A 20,244-nucleotide genomic window follows, 5' to 3' on the forward strand; every position below is an offset into this window, starting at 1 on the left:
GATGAAATGGACAGCTTTCTAGAAAGGCATGAACAACTAACATTGATGCAAAAAGAAATAGATGACCACAACAAACCAATCACAATTAAAGAAACTCAACTAGTCATTAAGAAGCTTCACAAAAAGAACACTGCAGGATCAGATGGCTCAACATGTGAATTCTACCAAACATTCAAGAAACAATTAGTACCAATCCTGCTCAAACTCTTGAAAAAAAAAACTGAAGAGGACAGAAGGCTACCTAACTCATTCTACAAAGCCAACATCACCTTCATACCAAAGCCAGACAAAGATATTAAAAAAAAACAAAACCACTACAGACCAATTTCTCTAATGAATATAGATGGAAAAATCCCCAACAAAACTCTAGCAAATAGAATCCAATAGCACATTAAAAGAATTATACAACATGACCAAGGAGCATTCATCCCAGGTATGCAAGGATGGTTCAACATAAAAAAATCAATTACTGTAATACACCACATCAACAAATCGAAGCAGAAAAACCACATGATCATCTCAATTGATGCGGAGAAGGCATTTCACAAAAGTCAACATCCTTTCCTGTTGAAAACACTTCACAGGATAGGAATAGAAGGGAACTTTCTCAAAATGAGAAAGGGAATATATGAAAAACCTACAGCTAACATCATCCTCAATGGGGAAAAACTGAAAACTTTCCCCCAGAGACCAGGAACAAGACAAGGATGTCCACTATAACCACTATTGTTCAACACTGTGTTGGAAGTTCTAGTCAGAGCAATTAGACAAGAAAAAGAAATACAAGGTATCAAAATTGGAAAGGAAGAAGTAAAACATTCACTGCTTGCAGATGATTTGATATTATATGTCAAAAACCCCGAAAAATCCACAGCAAAACTACTAGAGGTAATAAATGAGTACAGCAGAGTAGCAGGTTACAAGATAAACAGTCAAAAATCTGTAGTGTTTCTATACACTAGTAATGACCAATATGAGGTGGAAATCAAGAAAAAAATTCCATTTACAATTGGAACCAAAAGAATAAAATATTTAGGACTAAATTTAACTAAAAATACAAAAGACCTATACGAAGAAAACTACAAAAAATTGTTAAAAGAAATCACAGAAGACCCAAATAAAGGAAAGGGTGTGCCATGTTCATGGATTGGAAGACTAAATATAGTTAAGATGTCAAATTCTACCTAAATTGATTAAAAGATTGAAAGCAATACCAATTAAAATTCCAAAACTTTACTTTTCAGAAACAGAAAAACCAATAAGCAAATTTATCTGGAAGGGCAGGGTGCCCCAAATAGCTAAATATATCCTGAGAAAGAAAAATGAAGTTGGAGATTTCCTGCTACCTGATTTTAAGACGTATTATGAAGCTACAGCGGTCAAAATAACATGGTACAGGCATAAAGAAAGATATACTGACCAATGGAATCAAATAGAGTGTTCAGATATAGACCCTCTCGTCTATGGACAATTGATCTTTGATGAGGCAGTCAAACCAACTCAACTGGAACAGAACAGTCTCTTCAACAAATGGTGCCTAGAAAACTGGATATCCACATGCAAAAGAATCAAAGAGGATCTATATCTCACACCCTATACAAAAATTAACTCCAAATGGATCAAAGACCTAAACATGAAATTTAAGACCGTAAAATTTGCAGGAGAAAATGTAGGGAAATATTTATGTCTTTTAATAGGAGATGGTTTCTTAGACCTTACACCCAAAGCACAAGCACTGAAGAAAGAAAGAAATGGGAACTCCTCAATATTAAACACTTTCGTGCATCAAAGAACTTCGTCAAGAAAGTAAAAAGACAGCCTACGCAATGAGAAACAATATTTGGAAAAGATATATCAGATAAAGGTACATATCCTGAATATATAAAGAGATTATTCAACTCAACAACAAAAAAACAGACAACCGAATTACAAAATGGGCAAAAGACATGAACAGACACTTCTCAGAAGAGGAAACACAAATAGCCAAAAGGCACATGAAAGGTGCTCAACTTCCCTGGTTAGTAGGGAAATGCAAATCAAAACCACAATGAAATACATCTCACACCCACCAGAATGGCCATTATCAATAAAACAGAAAATGACAAGTGCTGAAGAGGATGTGGAGAAAGAGGCACACTTATTCACTGTTGGTGGGAATGTAAAATGGTACAACCTCTTTGGAAGGCAGTTTGGTGGTTCCTCAGGAAACTAAGTATAGAATTGCCATATGACCTGACAATACCATTGCTAGGTATCTACTCAGAGAACATGAGGGTAAGGACACAAACGGACATTTGCACACCAATGTTTACAGGAGCACAACTTACAACTGCGAAAAGATGGAAAGACAAAATGTGCATCAAGAGACAAGTGTCAAACAAGCTGTGGTATATACATACCATGGAATATTATTCAGCTGTAAAAGAGAAGAAAGTTATGAAGTATGTAACAACATGGATGGACTATAAGGATATTATGCTGAGTGAGATTAGCCAGAAACAAAAGGACAAATACTGTAGGGTCTCACAGATATGAACTAGCATTAAGGAATGAAGTTGGAGAATTTCAGTTAAGAACAGAGGTCATCAGGGGATAGAAATAGGGTAGATATTGGGTAATTGGAGCTGAGGGGACACAGATTGTGCAATGGGACTGATTGTAAAAACTCAGAAATGAATACACAATACCACCTGATAGTAGCACAATAATATAAGAACACTGAAGGATGCTGAATGTGAGAATGATAAGAGGGAGGAGGCCTGGGGGCACAAATGAAACCAGAAGGAAAGATATACAATAAAGACTTTGAAATGGTATAAGAATGCCTAGAGTATATAATGATAGTGACTAAATGTACAAATTTAAAAATGCTTTTGCATGTGGAAAAACAATGGAATTTCAATACTGCAGGGTGTTGAAAATAGATGGTAATTAATATTTTAAAACTTTAACTTTTGTGTGAGACTAAAGTAAAAATGTTTATTTGGTACAAAATTTATATTTTGACTAGTACATTTCATAATGTAACTCATGTGGACAGCTTAATTGAACATCTAAGTACATGGTACCTTGAGTAGGACATGAGATTTTGTAGGTTTTCCCAGAGTGATGCCCTGATAAATGCATTTGAACAGTGAATAAAAAAGTATTTGCAAAGCCCTCTTGGGGGAATGGCAAGAAAGGGGGAAAATTCAATTACCCTAAGTGGAGAATTCTTGATATTCTCACAAGCAGTGGGAAAAACTAAAGCAATAGGCGGGGCCCTCAATCTGGAGGTTTGTTCATATGAAACTTAACCCCCAAAGGATAGGCTAAGCCCACTTAAAATGAGGCATAAGAGTCATCCCCAAGAGAACCTCTTTTGTTGCTCAGATGTGGCCTCTCTCTCTCAGCCAACACAAGCAAACTCACCACCCTCCCCCTCTATACATGGAACATGACTCCCAGGGTGTGGACCTTCCTGGCAACATGGGAAAGAAATCCTAGAACGAGCAGGGACTCAGCATCAAGGGACTGAGAAAACCGTCTAGACAAAAGGGGGAGGAGCAAAATGAGACAAAGTGTCAATGGCTGAGAGATCCCAGAGTCAACAGGTTATCCTGGAGGTTATTCTTACACATTATATAGATATCACCATTTTAGTTAAGGTGTAATGGAGAAGTTGGAGGGAACTGCCTGAAAATGTAGAGCTGTGTTCCAGAAGCCATGTTTCTTGAACATGATTGTATATTGATGTAGCTTTGACAATGTGACGGAGTGATTGTGAAAAACTGTGCATCTGATGCTCCTTTTCTCTACCTTATGGACAGATGAGTAAAACATATGGTTTAAAAATAAATAAATAATGGGAGCAAATGTTAAAATAAATTTAGGAGACTGAAATGCTAGTGATCAATGAAAGGGAGGAGTAAGAGGTATGGTATGCGTGAATTTTCTTATTTTCTTTTTCTGAATTGATGCAAATGTTCTAAGAAGTGATCATGATGATGAATATGACTATGTGATGATATTGTGAGTTAATGATTATAAGAATGGAATGATTATAAGCTAAGAATGTTTGTTCTTGTATGTTATGTTGAATAAAAAAATATATATATATGGGTGCTGAGCTAAACCATATAGTCAAATAAGTTCCCACCTCCTTTTTCTATGTGAATTAAATTTTAATTTACACACTGTATCTAGAAGAAGATCCATAAATTACTACACAATTTCCAAAAATACACAAGAAATTACTATAATTTATTTACGAACCAAAACACATATTAAAATAAATGGACTTTGGATAATTCATGGCGGAGTTCTCATGCAAATGGTATACATCTGATTTGAAACCGAGAAACAGTCCAAACTACAGCAATCTGGACTGTAAGTATTAACTTCATGGCACTCCAACATGACTATAAAATTTCTTTAACCTTATAAGTATGACTAAGAGTTACTTCTGGAGGACCTCTCTTGTTGCACAAATGTGGCCTCACTCTCTCTAAGCCCAATTCTGCAAGTGAAATCACTGCCCTTCCCCTTTCGTAGGATGTGACATCAGGGGTGAAAGACTCCATGACGACGTGGGAGATGACTCTCAGAGAAGAATCTGGCCCTGGCACCATGGGATTAACAATTCCATCCTGACCTAAAGGGGGAAAAGAAGTGTAACTAAAAATATCAGTGGCAGATAGAGTTCAAATAGACTCAAGAGGCTACTCAGGAGGTTACTGTTATGCAAGTACTGTTATTAAGTCCTTGTTACCTATGATAAACTGCCAAACTCCAATCAGGACTATTCCAGCCAATCCGAAAGAACACCTAGGGCAATATATAAGATTCCACAAGGGTTCCATGCACTAGAGTAACTTTCCAGAAACCTAGAACCTTCAGATGTATCCCTGGAACAGATAAGTCCTGAAACCTAGAGGACTCAGCATCTCTAGAACATCAGATAGTTCCATATCCCTACCCCATATTAGTGACAGACACTTCCAACATGAAAGTTAGAATGGCGATAGCCCAAACACCCCTAAAGAGAAAGATGGAAAGATCAAAGGTGATGGTGGTGTTATACAGAGAAGACAGGATTTAACAAATCAACATGAAGACTTAGTCATTAAATTGATATCTCTTTCAGTCTCCAATATCTTAGAGTAGTTAAAGTAAAAACCTAAAATTGTGAAATTGTAATCCTTATCAAACTCTGAAATATGTTTCACAACTAATTGTGGTGCTGTGCTTTCAAATTTATTGCTTTTTTGTATAAACGGTATTTTTCACAAAAAGGAAAGAAAAATCTGAAAGGACCATATAGAAGCCCATGACAGACTCTGGGATCTTCCTGTAACTACATGTTGAAGAATGCTTTGAAAACTATTACTTTTTTATTTATCTGGTTTGTATATATGTTATACTATGCAAGAGAAAAGTTAAAAAAAAAAAAAGAGTAAAGCAAAAACAAAGTTAAATCATTGAAATAAAAATCTATATTTTACTTGTGTTATTTATACAGTATTGAAGGTTTTAACAGACTTTAAAAAATTAGTTATATTAAGAAAATTCAATAATCATCATTTATGATATGGCTAGAGATATTTACATGGAAAACAGTACTAATTAGAGTAAATGAAGGAATTCTCAAGTCTAAAAAAACATTTCTTTAACCCAACATGTATACTCATTACAAAATTCTATAAGAATTTTTAATATGTCTGGATATACCATTTGGAACACTTTTCAGAAATAGTAACTACATATTCTGCCATGTTTTGAATGACTATTAAAAAGAATGCTTATTAAAAATCTTCCTTAAAGGATCAAAAAAGTAGTTTTAAAAAGTCCTATTTGTTAGATGGTAATTAATATGTTGAAACTTTAACTTTTGCATGAGACTACAGCAAGAAATGTTTATGTGGTACAAAATTTGTATTTTGACTAGTGTATTTAGTAATGTAACTCATGTGGACAGCTTAACTGAACACCACAGTACATGGAACCTTGAGTAGGGTATGAGATTTTGTAGGTTTGTCCAGAGTGATACCCCGATAAATCCCAGAGTATCTGAATAATGAATAAAAAAGTTTTTGCAAAGTCCCCTTTGGGGAATGCTGAGAAAGGGGGAAAATTCAACTTCCCCAAGTGGAGAATTCTTGAAATTTTCACAAGGAGTGGGGACAACCAAAGCAACAGGTTGAGCTCCCAATCTTGGGGTTTGCTCATATGAAATTTAACCCCACAAAGAATAGGCTATGCCCACTTAAAATTAGGCATAAGAGTCACCCCCAAGAGAACCTCTTTTGTTGCTCAGATGGGGCCTCCTTCTCTCGGATAACACCACAAGCAAACTCACCACCCACCCCCCTCCACGTGGAACATGACTTCCAGGGACATGGACCTTCCTGGCAACATGGGACAGAATTCCTAGAATGAGCAGTGACTCAGCATCAAGGGACTGAGAAAACCTTCTCGACCAAAAGAGGGAGGAGCAAAATGAGGCAAAATAAAGTGTCAATGGCTTAGAGATTCCAAACAGAGTCGTGAGGTTATCCTGGAAGTTATTCTTATGCATTATATAGATATCACCTTTTTAGTTAAGGTTTAAAGGAGAAGCGGGAGGGAACCGCCTGAAAATGTACAGTTGTGTTCTAGAAGCCGTGCTTCTTGATGATGATTGTATATAATCACCTTCTATGTATACATGATGTATAATCATATAGCTTTCACAATGTGGCTGTGTGATTGTGAAAACTATGTGTCTTACGCTCCTTTTATCTACCTTATTATTGACAGACAAGTAAAACATATGGATTAAAAATGAATAAATAATGGGGAATAAATGTTAAAATAAATTTAGTAGATTGAAATGCTGGTGATCAATGAAAGGGAGGAGTAAGGGGTATAGTATGCATAAATATTTTTTGTTTTCTTATTTCTTTTTCTGAATTGATGCAAATACTCTTAAGAAATGATCATGATGATGAATATACAACTACATGATGATATTGGGAGTATATTAGTTAGGGTTCCCTAGAGAAACAGAAGTAACAGGGAACACTTGCAAATATAAAATTTATGAAAGTGTCTCACATGACCGTAGGAACACAGAGTCCAAAATCCACAGGGCAGGCTGCAAAGCCGATGACTCCAATGGATGGCCTGGATGAACTCCACAGGAGAGGCTCACCAGCCAAAGCAGGAATGGAACCTGTCTCCTCTGAGTCCTCCTTAAAAGGCTTCCCATGATTGCATTTAGCATCACTAATTGCAGAAGACACTCCCCTTTGGCTGATTACAAATGGAATCAGCTGTGGATGTAGCTGACGTGATCATGACCTAATCCTATGAAATGTCCTCATTGCAACAGACAGGCCAGCGCTTGCCCGATCAGATGAACAGGTACCACAACTTGGCCAGGTTGACACCTGTCCCTAACCATGACAGGGAGTTACTGATCATATATGTAGAATAGAATGATAATATGGTATGAATGTTTGTGTTTGTATGTTGGTATGTTTAACAAGAAAAAAAGTCCTATTGTGATTACAAGCATAGTACTAGTGTATTTTAGAATTTTAAAGTCATTTATGGAACTGGTGGTTGCTCCTTAAAAAATATTTAACCAAACTATCTACTGTTGATAGTGTGTCTTCACTTTCAAATTAAGAATTCACATTCAATTAAATGCAAATTAAGATTTAAATGAAAATACACTATTTTGAATCATTCATAAAGCAACATCTTTCATCATTTACAGTGTGGCAGGTATAATTAAAATTGACATTTCTGAAGGTCTGAAATATTTAGAGTTGTAATACCAGCAGAGACTATGTATATAACCTATTTAAAATTTTTAATAACTTTTATCCTGTCTCAATAATACTTGCTTAGAAATTATAATGTATACTTTATATTTCCTATAAGCTGATGATTTAGCCTTTGGAACTTAATTTCTTCAAGAGCAAGATAGTTGCCCTGTATATCTGGTTTCCTTAAAAACTATTTTTAGTTCCAGGATAATTTCCTATGATAAGTAATTTTGATCTTCTAAATCTAAATTTTCAGATTATTGCATCAAGTAGAAAGACAATAGTTTTCCTTAAAAAGAGAGAGAATTTTTCAAGTACTTTCTTATCATTTAAAAAAATACATAATAGTGTTCTAGTAAGTCTGAAAATAGTTTCTGGTTTCTAAGACATTTTGTGATGAACTATTTGATTTAAAAGCAAACAAACAAAAAAACACCAAAACTCTGATCCATTTATTATGGCAAATGGGTACAGTGTTCCTGTTTTCTTCTTTTTCTTGCTTTAAGCACAGATTTTTAGAAGTACATATTAAAAAGTTACTTAGAGATTTTGTTCACATATGTCATTGAAGCCCTCATTCAACAGGATTAAAAAATGAAATGATACGTCTAGGCCAAATTACAGGATGAATATTTATCTCTTTCTTCCCATCCATTTTTAATCAGATTGTTTTACTATTGTATAAAACCAATCTTCCATATAATGTCATGCTACCTATGCAAAATGGGTATCTCTGTACACAAAAACAGAAAACAGTGCAATATCCCTTTCCATTCCATGAATTCAATTTCTTGACAAATACTTTGATTTTCAGCAGTATATTATCAGAACCTAGTGATTCCAAATTAGATTGTAGCAGGGAATACTATTTAAGAGTATCTTATATTATGGGTATTGAAAAGTATATAAAAAATTGGCTTTCTGAAAAAAAAAAAAAGGCTTTCTGAATTCGAACAGTATTAAGTCTTACCCTCCAAAAAAACACAAAGTACACTATTAAGTACAATTAGACAAAAATCAAATAATCTTCATTTCACACTAACTGACTAGACTTCATGAGGAAAGGGGCTGGGAACAGGGGGGTGGGGACAGGCTATGTCCACATGATGAAGAGGGGTTCAGGGCAATCCAAAGAACTCTGTGCACCATCATTTCAAAAAACAGTATATGCAAGTGCTTCTAGAAACACAGAGAAAACGGCTCAAGATTTATTATTAAAACACAGTGACTTTCACCATACCTACCATCTAATACGGACGCACAGGGAATTTCAATTCACCCTAGTTATATTTTAAATTGTTTAAAAATAAATAGTTTTGCAAAAAAATAGTTCAAAAGTCTTGCTTATTAATTTGATAATGTTTACAACTCTGTAATAGTTCTTAATCCAAACAGCTTATAGTAAACACTTAAATTCTACTATTACAGTATTCTCCATATTCCATCTCATTAGGTGAAACCATCAGATAATGAAAGAAGAGTCTTTCTAATAAAGGACCATCAAAATAGTCCACCAAAATTAAGTACCTTTTCCTCTTTAAGTTAAAATACCAGGACATCATGATAATTACGGCATATGACTTTCTTGGTAATATCTCAGATCTAACCCTTAAAAGCAAACAGAGAAATGAATGGAGATGTAGATAGGTTTGAATGACAAAGCCACGAGCTTTTACCTAAAATATTTATTATTACGTTTACACAGGGACAGAGGTAAGAATAGAGACCAATAAAGAAGGAAGAAACATCTACAAAAGTACACATCTCATTTGAGATGAAAACTTTTTCATTTAAAGCTGTGTAACTGGAATCATTTTCTGCATAGAGCAACCCACAATATTACATGGCAGTATTGTTCAATGAATAACACTTTGCATTGCAAAATAAGTAAAATGCATTGGTGATAACAATATCACCATCTCCCAACATCAGCTTGAGAACTGATTTAAAAAAAGAAAATGATTAACAATGATTCCAAATTACCTGAGACTTAGATAAATTAAAAACAAATTTAAAAAAACTATTTTTAAATGGTAAGTATATAAATGGGAGGCAATAAATCCATATCAGAAATATGGAAATTTTAATATTATTCTTCAATAATGTGCCACATATCCCATACTTTGTCAACTAGAATTATTTTGGGGGGGGATGGGGAAATATAACGTGTCCAATTTAGCACTTTATTTTTATTTTTTTTTTTACACAGGTAGGTATGTTAGTTAGATTCAGTTGTCAACTTGGCCAGGTGAGCATACCTAGTTTTGTTGCTGCGGTCATAAGTCAATGGTATGTGAACCTCATCTGTTGCTAATTACATCTGCAGTCAGCTAGGAGGCATGTCTGCTGCAATGAGTGACGTTTGTCTTAACTGGCTGGTGCTTAAATGAGAGAGCGCAAAGTAGCACAGCCTAAGCAGCTTAGCATTCCTCATCTCAGCACTCGCAGCTCAGTCCAGGCCTTTGGAGATGCAGAAAGAAGTCACCCCGTGGAAAGTTGTTGAAACCCAGGGGCCTGGAGAGTAGACCAGCAGAGACCATCCTGTGCCTTCCACATAAGAAAGAACCTCAGTGTAAAGTCAGCTGCCTTTCCTCTGAAGAACTAACAAAATAAATCCCTTTTTATTAAAAGCCAATCCGTTTCTGGTGTGATGCATTCTGGCAGCTAGCAAACTAGAACAGTAGGCAATGGGAACTGAACCTGGGTCTCTGGCATGGCAGGTGAGGCCACTATGGCCTGCTCCCCCAATTTTATTTATTTATTTTTTTGCATGGACAGGCACCAGGAAACAAACCCGGGTCTCCTTCACGGCAGGGCAAGAACTCTGCCTGCTGAACCACCATGGCTCACAATCTAGCACATTTCAATAGTGACTACATAAAAGAAAACTATAACTTCAACTTCAAAACAATGTTTTTTAATCTGAATCAATTCAAAGTTTTACATACTAGGAAATATTAAAAACAAGTATTAAATAAGTACAAGGGAAAAATCTAATTTTTTTTATTTTTTTTATTTTTTTTAATTTTATTAATTAAAAAAAATTACAAGAAACAAACATTCCCAACACATAAACTCAGCAATTCACAATATCATCACATAGTTGCATATTCATCATCATGATCATTTCCCAGAACATTAGCATCAATTCAGAAAAAGAAATAAAAAGACAACAGAAAAATATAACAAACAGAAAAAAAAAAAATTTCACAGGCCATAACCCTTACTGATCCCTTTCATTGATCACTAGCATTTCAAACTAAATCTACTTTAACATTTGTTCCCCCTACTGTTTATTTTTATTCCATATGTTCCTCTCATCTGTTGACAAGGTAGATAAAAGGAGCATCAGACACAAGGTTTTCATAATCACACAGTCACACTGTGAAAGCTCTATCATTATACAATCATCATCAAGAAACATGGCTACTGGAACACAGCTCTACATTTTCAGGCACTTCCCTGAAAAACTTAATTTTAATGTTGCAAGAGAATCCAGTTCATTTATGAAAATTAGTTGCACAATCAAGTTTTACCCAGGAAAATGTTGACTAAGCTAAAGAAATCACAGATAAAACATTTTATAAAAGAAAAAGCATTGATAACAAAAAATTCATATCATAGGAAACTATAACCATCTAATATTTCTTTAATAATAGTTCTAGTTTCATAGGTCTTTATGTTATGCCAATTTGTACTAGATTCCATTAATAGAAAAGTCAACAACTTCTCAATTGGTGGTTTATATTTAAGACTTTAATGTAAGGCCATTAAAAAAAAACAGCAAACCACAAGATGAAAAATGAAGGCAATGGAAAAAAATTCAACTTTTTACACCCCCAAAATATGAGAACATTAAAAATAATTTAGGAAGGATATAATATAAAAGTACATTACAGATCTGCTTTTCAGTACCCAAATTATCTCAATTTGTAATTCTAAATAAATCTCTCTAAAGAATAAGAGTAAAAAAAATCATTTTCAGTTTATATGTAGGTTCTGTATTTTATTACACTGGTATATTTCTTTAATACTTTCTTTCTAAAATGGGCCATTTAAAGAGAGACCTGATTTTTTCTATTAAATTTCATTCAATTTACTTAAGGTTGAATATGCACGAAATGTGCTTTTAATGCATAGATATCACAGTAGACAGCAGCAAAGGACTTGAAGAGGGGCTTAAGGGAGAATCTGATCATTCACATTGTAATTATTTTGCACATTGATGAAAGACGATTCACACTTCTGAAACCTCAAGACTTCCCTTTTTAGAGAACCAAAATAAACCCAAGATACCTTGCTGACACTTCCGATCCCCAAACAAAATTATTACTCTTTTACACATAAAACTGAAATAGTTATGGCAGAAAAGGTTTTGATAGCAATGACAGTTTGTAAACTGTATTTCAATCTCTTTTTTGTTCTCAAAGTGCAAGATGCAGGATTCTCATAATCTTTCAAAAGTGCTTCTCCCCCTATATAATCCTTCATTTTGTTTGGCAAAGATAGTTTGTGAATTAACTCTATTCTGGTATACTGACACATTACAAATGACACAGGTATTGCAAAGAGCACACTTGGTCAGTCTGACAGGGTAAGTGGCAGATCCAAGCAATCGAGACCTTGAATAAAAAAAGCTCCATTTTCAAAGTCCCTGATTGAATATTCAATTAGATCAACTAAAGAAGCATGCTCTCCCGCATCTGGTTGTTCATAAAAGTTAAACCTACCATTTGAGCGGTCTACTCTAGTGTGAGATGTTTTACCAGGCAAGTGAAAGTTCAAACTCAAAAGATAACAGTCATCAAAAATTATCTCCACCAAGAAAACAACCATCTGGCACATTTGCTAGTTTCTCTTCTGCCTCCCAGCATGTTACTGGCCCCCAGTACCAACACTGTTTCACAGGTTTTCTTCAGCCCTTCTGTAAGGTCTGTAACAACTATAGGACTGACTGCTGCTTTGCACAGTCATAAACTATTGCAACCCCAGGAGCAGAATTAGAATCAAAATTCAAATGACACCATATACTTTCAGACACATGGACATTAGTGCCAATGAGTTTACTGAAGTTCCTTTGGATTTAATTATTCTGCATTGGAGGTAGCAATGTTGAGAGTGGAGGGACATCATCGTGATTCCCTCTCAGACTTTACAACATGACGCCTATGATGGTAATCAACAAGCCACTCATGGGCTCGTCCACAAAAATATCTGGGGCAGCAACTAAATCCTGGTCTACATGACCTTTCATGGTCAGGAACAGAGTTCCTTCCCATTTGGGAAGGCCCTGAAGAAACTTCCACAGGAGAACAGCTGTCCAGATGACAACTATGTTATCCTTCCCAGAGATACATTCCTTCATATGTATAAAGGTACAGCACACTGAAAGTAGTCCTGAGGCATAAGTCCAACAGCCAAAGGCACATGTTTATTAAGGTGAAGATGGAAGTCTCCATTCTGAGATTCCGAACTCTTTAAGTATGTACTTTGTTCTTGGCACACCACATCAGACTGAAGATCGTGGAAATTCTTCCTAAGACCATTCAGTGCTGGACTTCAATTGGAAGAAAGAACCAAGGCTTTGACCCTCATCTCTATTCTGATGCACGTCTCCTCAGAGTTTGTCAGCCAAAGAAGCCATGGGATAGGACCATAGTGACGACTGCAGAGGGAAGTTAACTGGATGGGCCTTTGCACTCTCACATTTTTTGTTTGGGTTTTTTTTGTTTTCTGGGGGGGCATGGGCAGGCGCTGGGAATTCAACTCAGGTCTCCGGTATGGCAGATGAGAATTCTGCCACTGAGCCATTGCTGCACCATCCTTTCACATTTTTAATAATGAATGGTGTCAAGGAAGAGATGTCCTCCTCGGCAGAGCTTCTGGAGGGCATGCTGCCCTTATCTTTCTGTTTCTGTTTCGCAAAAACCTGCTTTTTAACATGCCCATGAGGCTTTGACTCTTTGATCTATTTTTCCAACTCATTCACGTTCACTGTCGACATCACAGCTGGCCGTATCTTTACAGTAACAGCTACCAAATAAGAAATCACCTTTTCCAAAATCATTGACTACTGATGGCTGTTCAATTACTACGAAATCAATTTCATCTTTACTTTTATTCAAGTTAAAAGATTTACAGAATGTTTTAAGACTAATTTTCTTCTTTATGACTGGTTACCTAATCCAGGGGGATCAATTTTACATGGAATATTACCCCCAAACCTCTGAAGAGACTGCAATAATGCATTTATCTATGTATTTTTCTAGCTTCATTTAACCTTTGGAATCATTTTCCCCAGGCCATGGCAGCTCCACTTCCTTGTTCAGGACCAGCGCGACTGCTGCACTCATCTTTCTTCCTGGCAACTCCTCTCTCTGCCTCATATCTCTTTCTCCTACTGTTGTGCCTCTGCCGCCAGGAAGGAGCACGGGAACACTGCAGCACCTTGGCACCCCTACCTCCCTTTGCTCTTCTTCCTTCTTAAAAAGTCTTCAGAACAAGGGTAAGAATTGCAGTAGTGGCAGTGGAGCAATAAAATGGAGGCTCCAGAATCCATGTCACACTGTTCTAAGAATGGAGGCCTCAAAGGGACAGTCTGGCTTGCAGAAGGAATTGCTTTGGCCCAAGGGTACTTTTTGGAAATTCACATTAGTTACTAACATTTGAAAATGAGAATATTTCACAAAAAATCTTTGAAAAACTGAGAGATCTGGCAATTGGATGGGTTCTCTGTCATGGAATAATAAGCAGCTGTTTCCATGAGATATGAGGCATGATTACTTTGCAATCAACTAGCCAAATCATTTGTAAATGTATTTTCCTGAGCAAGGAAAGTTGGTTTCAAAGAATGCTGAGAGGTGATTTTTTTCAAATTTGTCACTTTTATTGATGGGTGACTACTTTATATTCCTAGATATCACCAAATTGTGTACAATTACAGATGCAGCATTAGAGAAGAATAGAGAGCAGAATCAAACAGAGCAGACTTAAGGAAATATCCATCTTCATTTTGTATTATGTGTATGCAGAAGCATGAGCATTAATTTGAAATCTTTGAATGGCAATAAGTTACAACCACCCATCTAGATAGACTAACATCTTACCTCCAAGTATTTGATGTGCAATGTGTACACAGGAGGTTTTGAGAAGTGATTTTGAAGAGTATCAACGTAAGAAAGTTAACGAACACATATGCTTATTTCACAGGTTGGGCATGCCAGTCACCTGTGGTAAAAGGAACAGTATTTTCTTTAGTATTTTAATAACTGACAAGAGTTGCCAAGTGGGAGTCTGTTCAGATTGCTGTGACACCATTTCTGATTCAAAAGAAAACTACAACAACCTACTCCTCGACTTAGTTAGAAGATCTATGTTTTGATCAGGCAGAATGAACTCTAAAACAGCCTCAGCCTGTAGTACATTCAAGCACCAGGAGTAACTGAAACTGGGGTGGGAGAAAACACTTCTGACTACAGGAGAGCAGAAGGAGAATAGAATCAAAGGTTAGGACTGGAATGGCATCCCCAGGCCAGCACAATTCCTGGCATATGGCAGGTACTCTGTAAATGACTACTGCAGGCATGAATAAATCTGTTAATTCTGCTGATGAAGAAAATAAATTCTAAGCAGACTTATCAAAGGATGCCCAGGAAAACAATACCACAGATATAGAAATCCTTAGTTCTAATCCTATATTAAGTTCGTGTAGCCATTTCCCCCTAAACTGGCACTTACCTAATGCTGCCATCATCCTACCCATCTGTTCCTATGACAACTTAATGAAATCTATATCCAGAAGTACAAGTCTGAGTTATTAAACATTTATTTTTAACTCAGCATACATATTCAGTTTCATATTCTGCAAATTGATTCATTCTCCAAAAAAGAAAAAAAACAGGAATTCAGAAAAACACAAGATGTCATTGCTGCATTTGTTCACCAAATTCCCTCTGGAATAGCCAGTCTGATGACATCCTATAAATAATAATTAACTATCAACCTGAATTTTTAAACTTTAAAAGGTTTTCATTAAAACATTCCTAAATGATGAAAAATTAAAAAGAATATGCTGATATAATTTTAAAATAAAGTAATCAAAATGTAAGTTAAAAAAGAAATAGTATGCCTGTAAACAGGATCAAGACTAGGAAGTAAAACATCGTCAACACTATAGAAGACTCCTTTATGCTGTCTTCTAGTCACTATCTTACCCATAATGCTAACTCTTCTCCTGTAGCAAAGATTAATTCATGTAGTAGGGAGTTTTACAGTTTAGATTAATATAAATGTATAAAAATCCAACATTTTGCTTACAGTTATATGAATTTGACAAGTGTAGTAATACAATTATGTACCTACAATCAAGTTACATAACATTTCCATCACTCTAAAATCTCCTCTTTACCATTCTGTATTCAATCACCTTCCTTTTCCTACAGTTCTAGCTTATGTTTCACATTGTTTTAATTTTGCTCTGCCCAGAATGACAATAAGTATAAAAACATTGTATGTATCTGTGCTTGTTTCAAAGGATTTACATACCCTAGATAAGCCATGTTTTAATCCTAAGGAATCTTGTGGGAGCAACAGCTTATTTTAATTCCTATTCAGTACTATAGCTTGGAAACTTGATTAGATTATCTACACAGAGATGTGGCTTGCCCAATTGTGGGTATTAAACTTTCATTAGAGGGAGATATGACTCCACCCATTCCAGGTGGGTCTTGATTAGCTTACTGGAATCCTTTAAAAGAGGAAGCATTTTGGAGAGGTAGAATGATGACAGAACGACGTGAGCAACAGAGACACAAAAACTTAAGAGTCATAAGCCAGTGATCTTTAGAGATGAAGGAGAACATCCCTGGGGGAGCTTCATGAAGCAAGAGGCCTAGAGAGAAAACTAGAAGACACTGCCATGTTTGCCAAGTGACTTAAAAAAAAGGAAATAGTATCTTCATTCTCAGAGTATTTATCCTATGACATCATATATTTATTGAGTACAAAATAAAATTGATGGTTCTGCCTAACAGATATCTTGCAGACCAAGCAGCTGACAATCTAATTTGATTATTTTATGACAAATATCAATTGAGGGCAATGGTGGCTCAGTGGGAGAGTTCTTGCCTGCGATGCTGGAGACCCGGGTTCAATTCCCGGTGTTAAACACACACACACACACACACACACACACACACACACACAATTATTGACTATTATGATTCAGAACATTTTTTCCAAGATAGTAAAGAGTGTGAAAACCAAAACATATGAAGAATGAGTGAAACTATTATAAGAAAGATTTTTGGATTAGAGAGCATCAGGCATAACAATCTCAAATACATTTAGGAGCCTTAAAACAACAGTATAATAAGTTGCTGAAATGGGAGGTAGCATGGTGTAGTGGAAAGAACAATAAACTATAAGAACCTATAGCGGCATTTGAGATCCTGGATAAATAATAACGTCCGTGAGTCTCACTTCTCTTTTCTATTAAACTGGTTACCGTATAAGGATCCCTTAACTTTAGAAGTCTGCTCTGAAAAGTTATTGCATATAAAAGCACTTAAAGTTGAGATTCACAGGAAAACAATTATTATTGTATTGTAGATGGCAGACAAGTTGTAGGAGGAATGTCTCTCCTGGTCCAATTCCTCTTCCCATGGCCCATTTAGTATTTCTCAGTACATGCTCTCCTAGACCCAGACTTGAGCTTGTATCAAACGTATTTTTTTCTCTGCCTCTGTTTAAACACCGAACAGACCATCACCTCACTTCTTCCCTTGTACTATGCATTCACAGCTTGCTCTCTTAACACTTCCAAATACAAACTTCCTATCAATATCCTCTTCAACTGTTCAGTTGTTGATTAATTTCCTGAGGATTTCTAAGCCATGCCTGGTTGTTTATTCATGTATATCACAGAGATCAGTTAAATGATAGTCACAAGCAAAGCAAACAAATAGGCTGATACACATGATAAATTAACCACCACTAACTTCCCAACACTAGCTCTAACTCACCTGCATTTCTACCATATTCACCTCTCTTTGGGGAGGTGCTGCTTCTGACAAACTCTAAAGTCATTGGAATCAACTTCTTGCAAATTTCCATTAATGGTGCTATTTTGACCCCCTCCCATGAATCATGAATGTTTCTAATAACATCTATAATGATGACTCCTTTGCAGATGATTTGTAATTTACTCTGCCCAGATCTATCACAGGAATCATGATCTATGTTAGCTATAGCCTCAGGAAATGTGTTTCTTAAAAATAAGACTTGGAAGTCAAATGATTCCTTCACCTATGGGTTGCAGAATGCATCTTGTGTTAGTAGGCATGAAAACAGCATTCATCTCATGGTACATCTCCATTGTAGCTCTAGGGTGACCAAGTGCATTGTCAATGAGCTTTATATTTTGGAAGGAATCTTTTTTCTGCATAGTAAGCCTCAAGAGTGGGCACAAAATATTCAGTAAACTATGTTGTAAACAGATGTTCCACTTATATAGACAGCACTCATAATTTTTAATGTCCCTAGGATTTGTGGAATAGTAAATGAGCACTGTCTTCAACTAAAAAGTCACCAGCTGCATAGCTCCTAACAAGAGAGTCAACCTATCCTTTGAAGCCAGGCATTGACTTCTTCTCTCTAGCTATGTAAGTCCTAGATGGCATCTTCTTTAAATTGAAGGCTGATCGGCCTACACTGAAAATCTGTTATTTCTCATCAGAAACTAGGGAAGGTAGAAGTTAGTGGTACGATATACTTAATATAATAAAAGACAAAAATTGCCAGCCAAGAATTCTTTATCTAGCAAAGCTGTCCTGCAAAAATGAAAGAGAGTTTAAAATATTCACAGATAAAGAGAAGCAGAGAGAGATTCATTAACAAAAGACTTGTCCTACAAGAAATACTAAAGGGAGTTCTGCTGGCTGAAAAGAAAAGACAGAAGAGAAAGGTTTACAGTATAGAAATAAAGCTTATCAGCAAGGGTAATTAAACGGATAAAAAGAGAGGAAAAAATTGATGTGACAAATAAAAGACAAAGGATAAATTGGTTGAAGAAAAGACTGCCTTTGCAATAATAACACTGAATGTTAATAGATTAAACTTACCAAGCAAAAGACACAGATTGATGGAATGGATTAAAAAAAAAAAAAAGATTTAGACCCAAAGATACAAATAGGCTAAAAGTGAAAGGATGGAAAAACAACCCATATAAGCAGTAACCAGAATAAAAGCTGGTATGAGAAAAACTAACATCATACAAAATAAACTTTCAATATAAAAATGTTATGAGATAAGAAGGATACTACATTTTAATAAAAGGGTCAATTCACCAAAAAGAAAGAGAAATCATAAATATCTGTCCTCTTGGGGAAAAAGAAGTGTAATTAATAAAGTATCAGTGGCAGAGAGAGTTCAAATAGAGTTGAGAGGCTACTCCGGAGGTGGCTCTTACGCAAGCTTCAGGTAGACCTTGCTACCTATCATAACCTATCAACAATCAACCAGGACCATTCCGGCCAATCCTAAAGAACACCTAGGGCAATATATAAGATTCCACAAGTGGAATGCTCTAGAGTAACTTTCTGGAAACCTACAACTTCCAGATGGGACCCTGGTCCAGAAAAGTCCTAAAACCTAGTCATCCTCTCCAGAACATCAGATAGTTCCATCTCCCTATCCCATATTAGTGACAGACCCTTCCAATATCAAAAATTTAGAATTGCCATAACCCAAACAACCCTAAAGAGAGGTATGGAAAGATCAAAGGTAATGGTGGAAATATACATAGAAGATAGGACTTAATAAATGAATATGAATGCTGAATCATTAACTGATATCTCTTTTAGTCTCCAGTATTTTGGAGCAGCTAGAAGTAAAAATCTGAAATTATAACCCATGTCAAAGTCTGAAATATGTTCTACAACTAATTGTGGTGCTGTGCTTGAAATTTATAGCTTTTTTTGTTTACACATTATTTTTCACAAAAAAAAAGAAGGAAAAAAAGTTGATTGTGATGATAAAAATGTATTTAAGCCTTCTAGTCCCCTACATTCTGGAGCAGCTAGAAGGAAAAATCTGAGAGGATTGCAGGGTAGCCCATGACGAACTCTGGGATCTGTCCTGTAACCACCTGTTGAAGAGTGCTTTGAAAACTATTGCTTTTTTATTTTTTTTGCTTTGTATATATGTTATACTATACAACAAAAAGAGTTAAAAACATGCAAACAAACAAAAAAACATAAGGCAACAAATTCCTGTTGTTTAAGCTACCCCACTGTGTGGTATTTGTCATAGTAATCTGGAAACTAAGACAATAATGTATTATTTGTGTAAATTTAAAAATATACCCCCTCCAGGTTGATGGAAAAGGGACATGAAGGAGCTCCCGCCCACACAAAAAAAATCTATCCATCTATTCAAGATTCCTCGAGGTATA

The 20,244-nt window shown here is 35.8% G+C and overlaps 1 protein-coding gene and 1 pseudogene across 8 annotated transcripts in view; both read right to left on the bottom strand.

Moving 5' to 3' along the window:
* Positions 1 to 20,244, bottom strand: part of ZRANB3 (zinc finger RANBP2-type containing 3) — a 382,105-nt gene that overhangs the window by 284,881 nt on the left and 76,980 nt on the right. The window lies entirely within an intron of this gene.
* On the bottom strand, positions 11,783 to 13,542 carry LOC143676278 (suppressor of cytokine signaling 6-like; annotated as a pseudogene).

This window comes from Tamandua tetradactyla, chromosome 3 (assembly GCF_023851605.1).
Source record: "Tamandua tetradactyla isolate mTamTet1 chromosome 3, mTamTet1.pri, whole genome shotgun sequence".
NCBI lineage: Eukaryota > Metazoa > Chordata > Mammalia > Pilosa > Myrmecophagidae > Tamandua > Tamandua tetradactyla.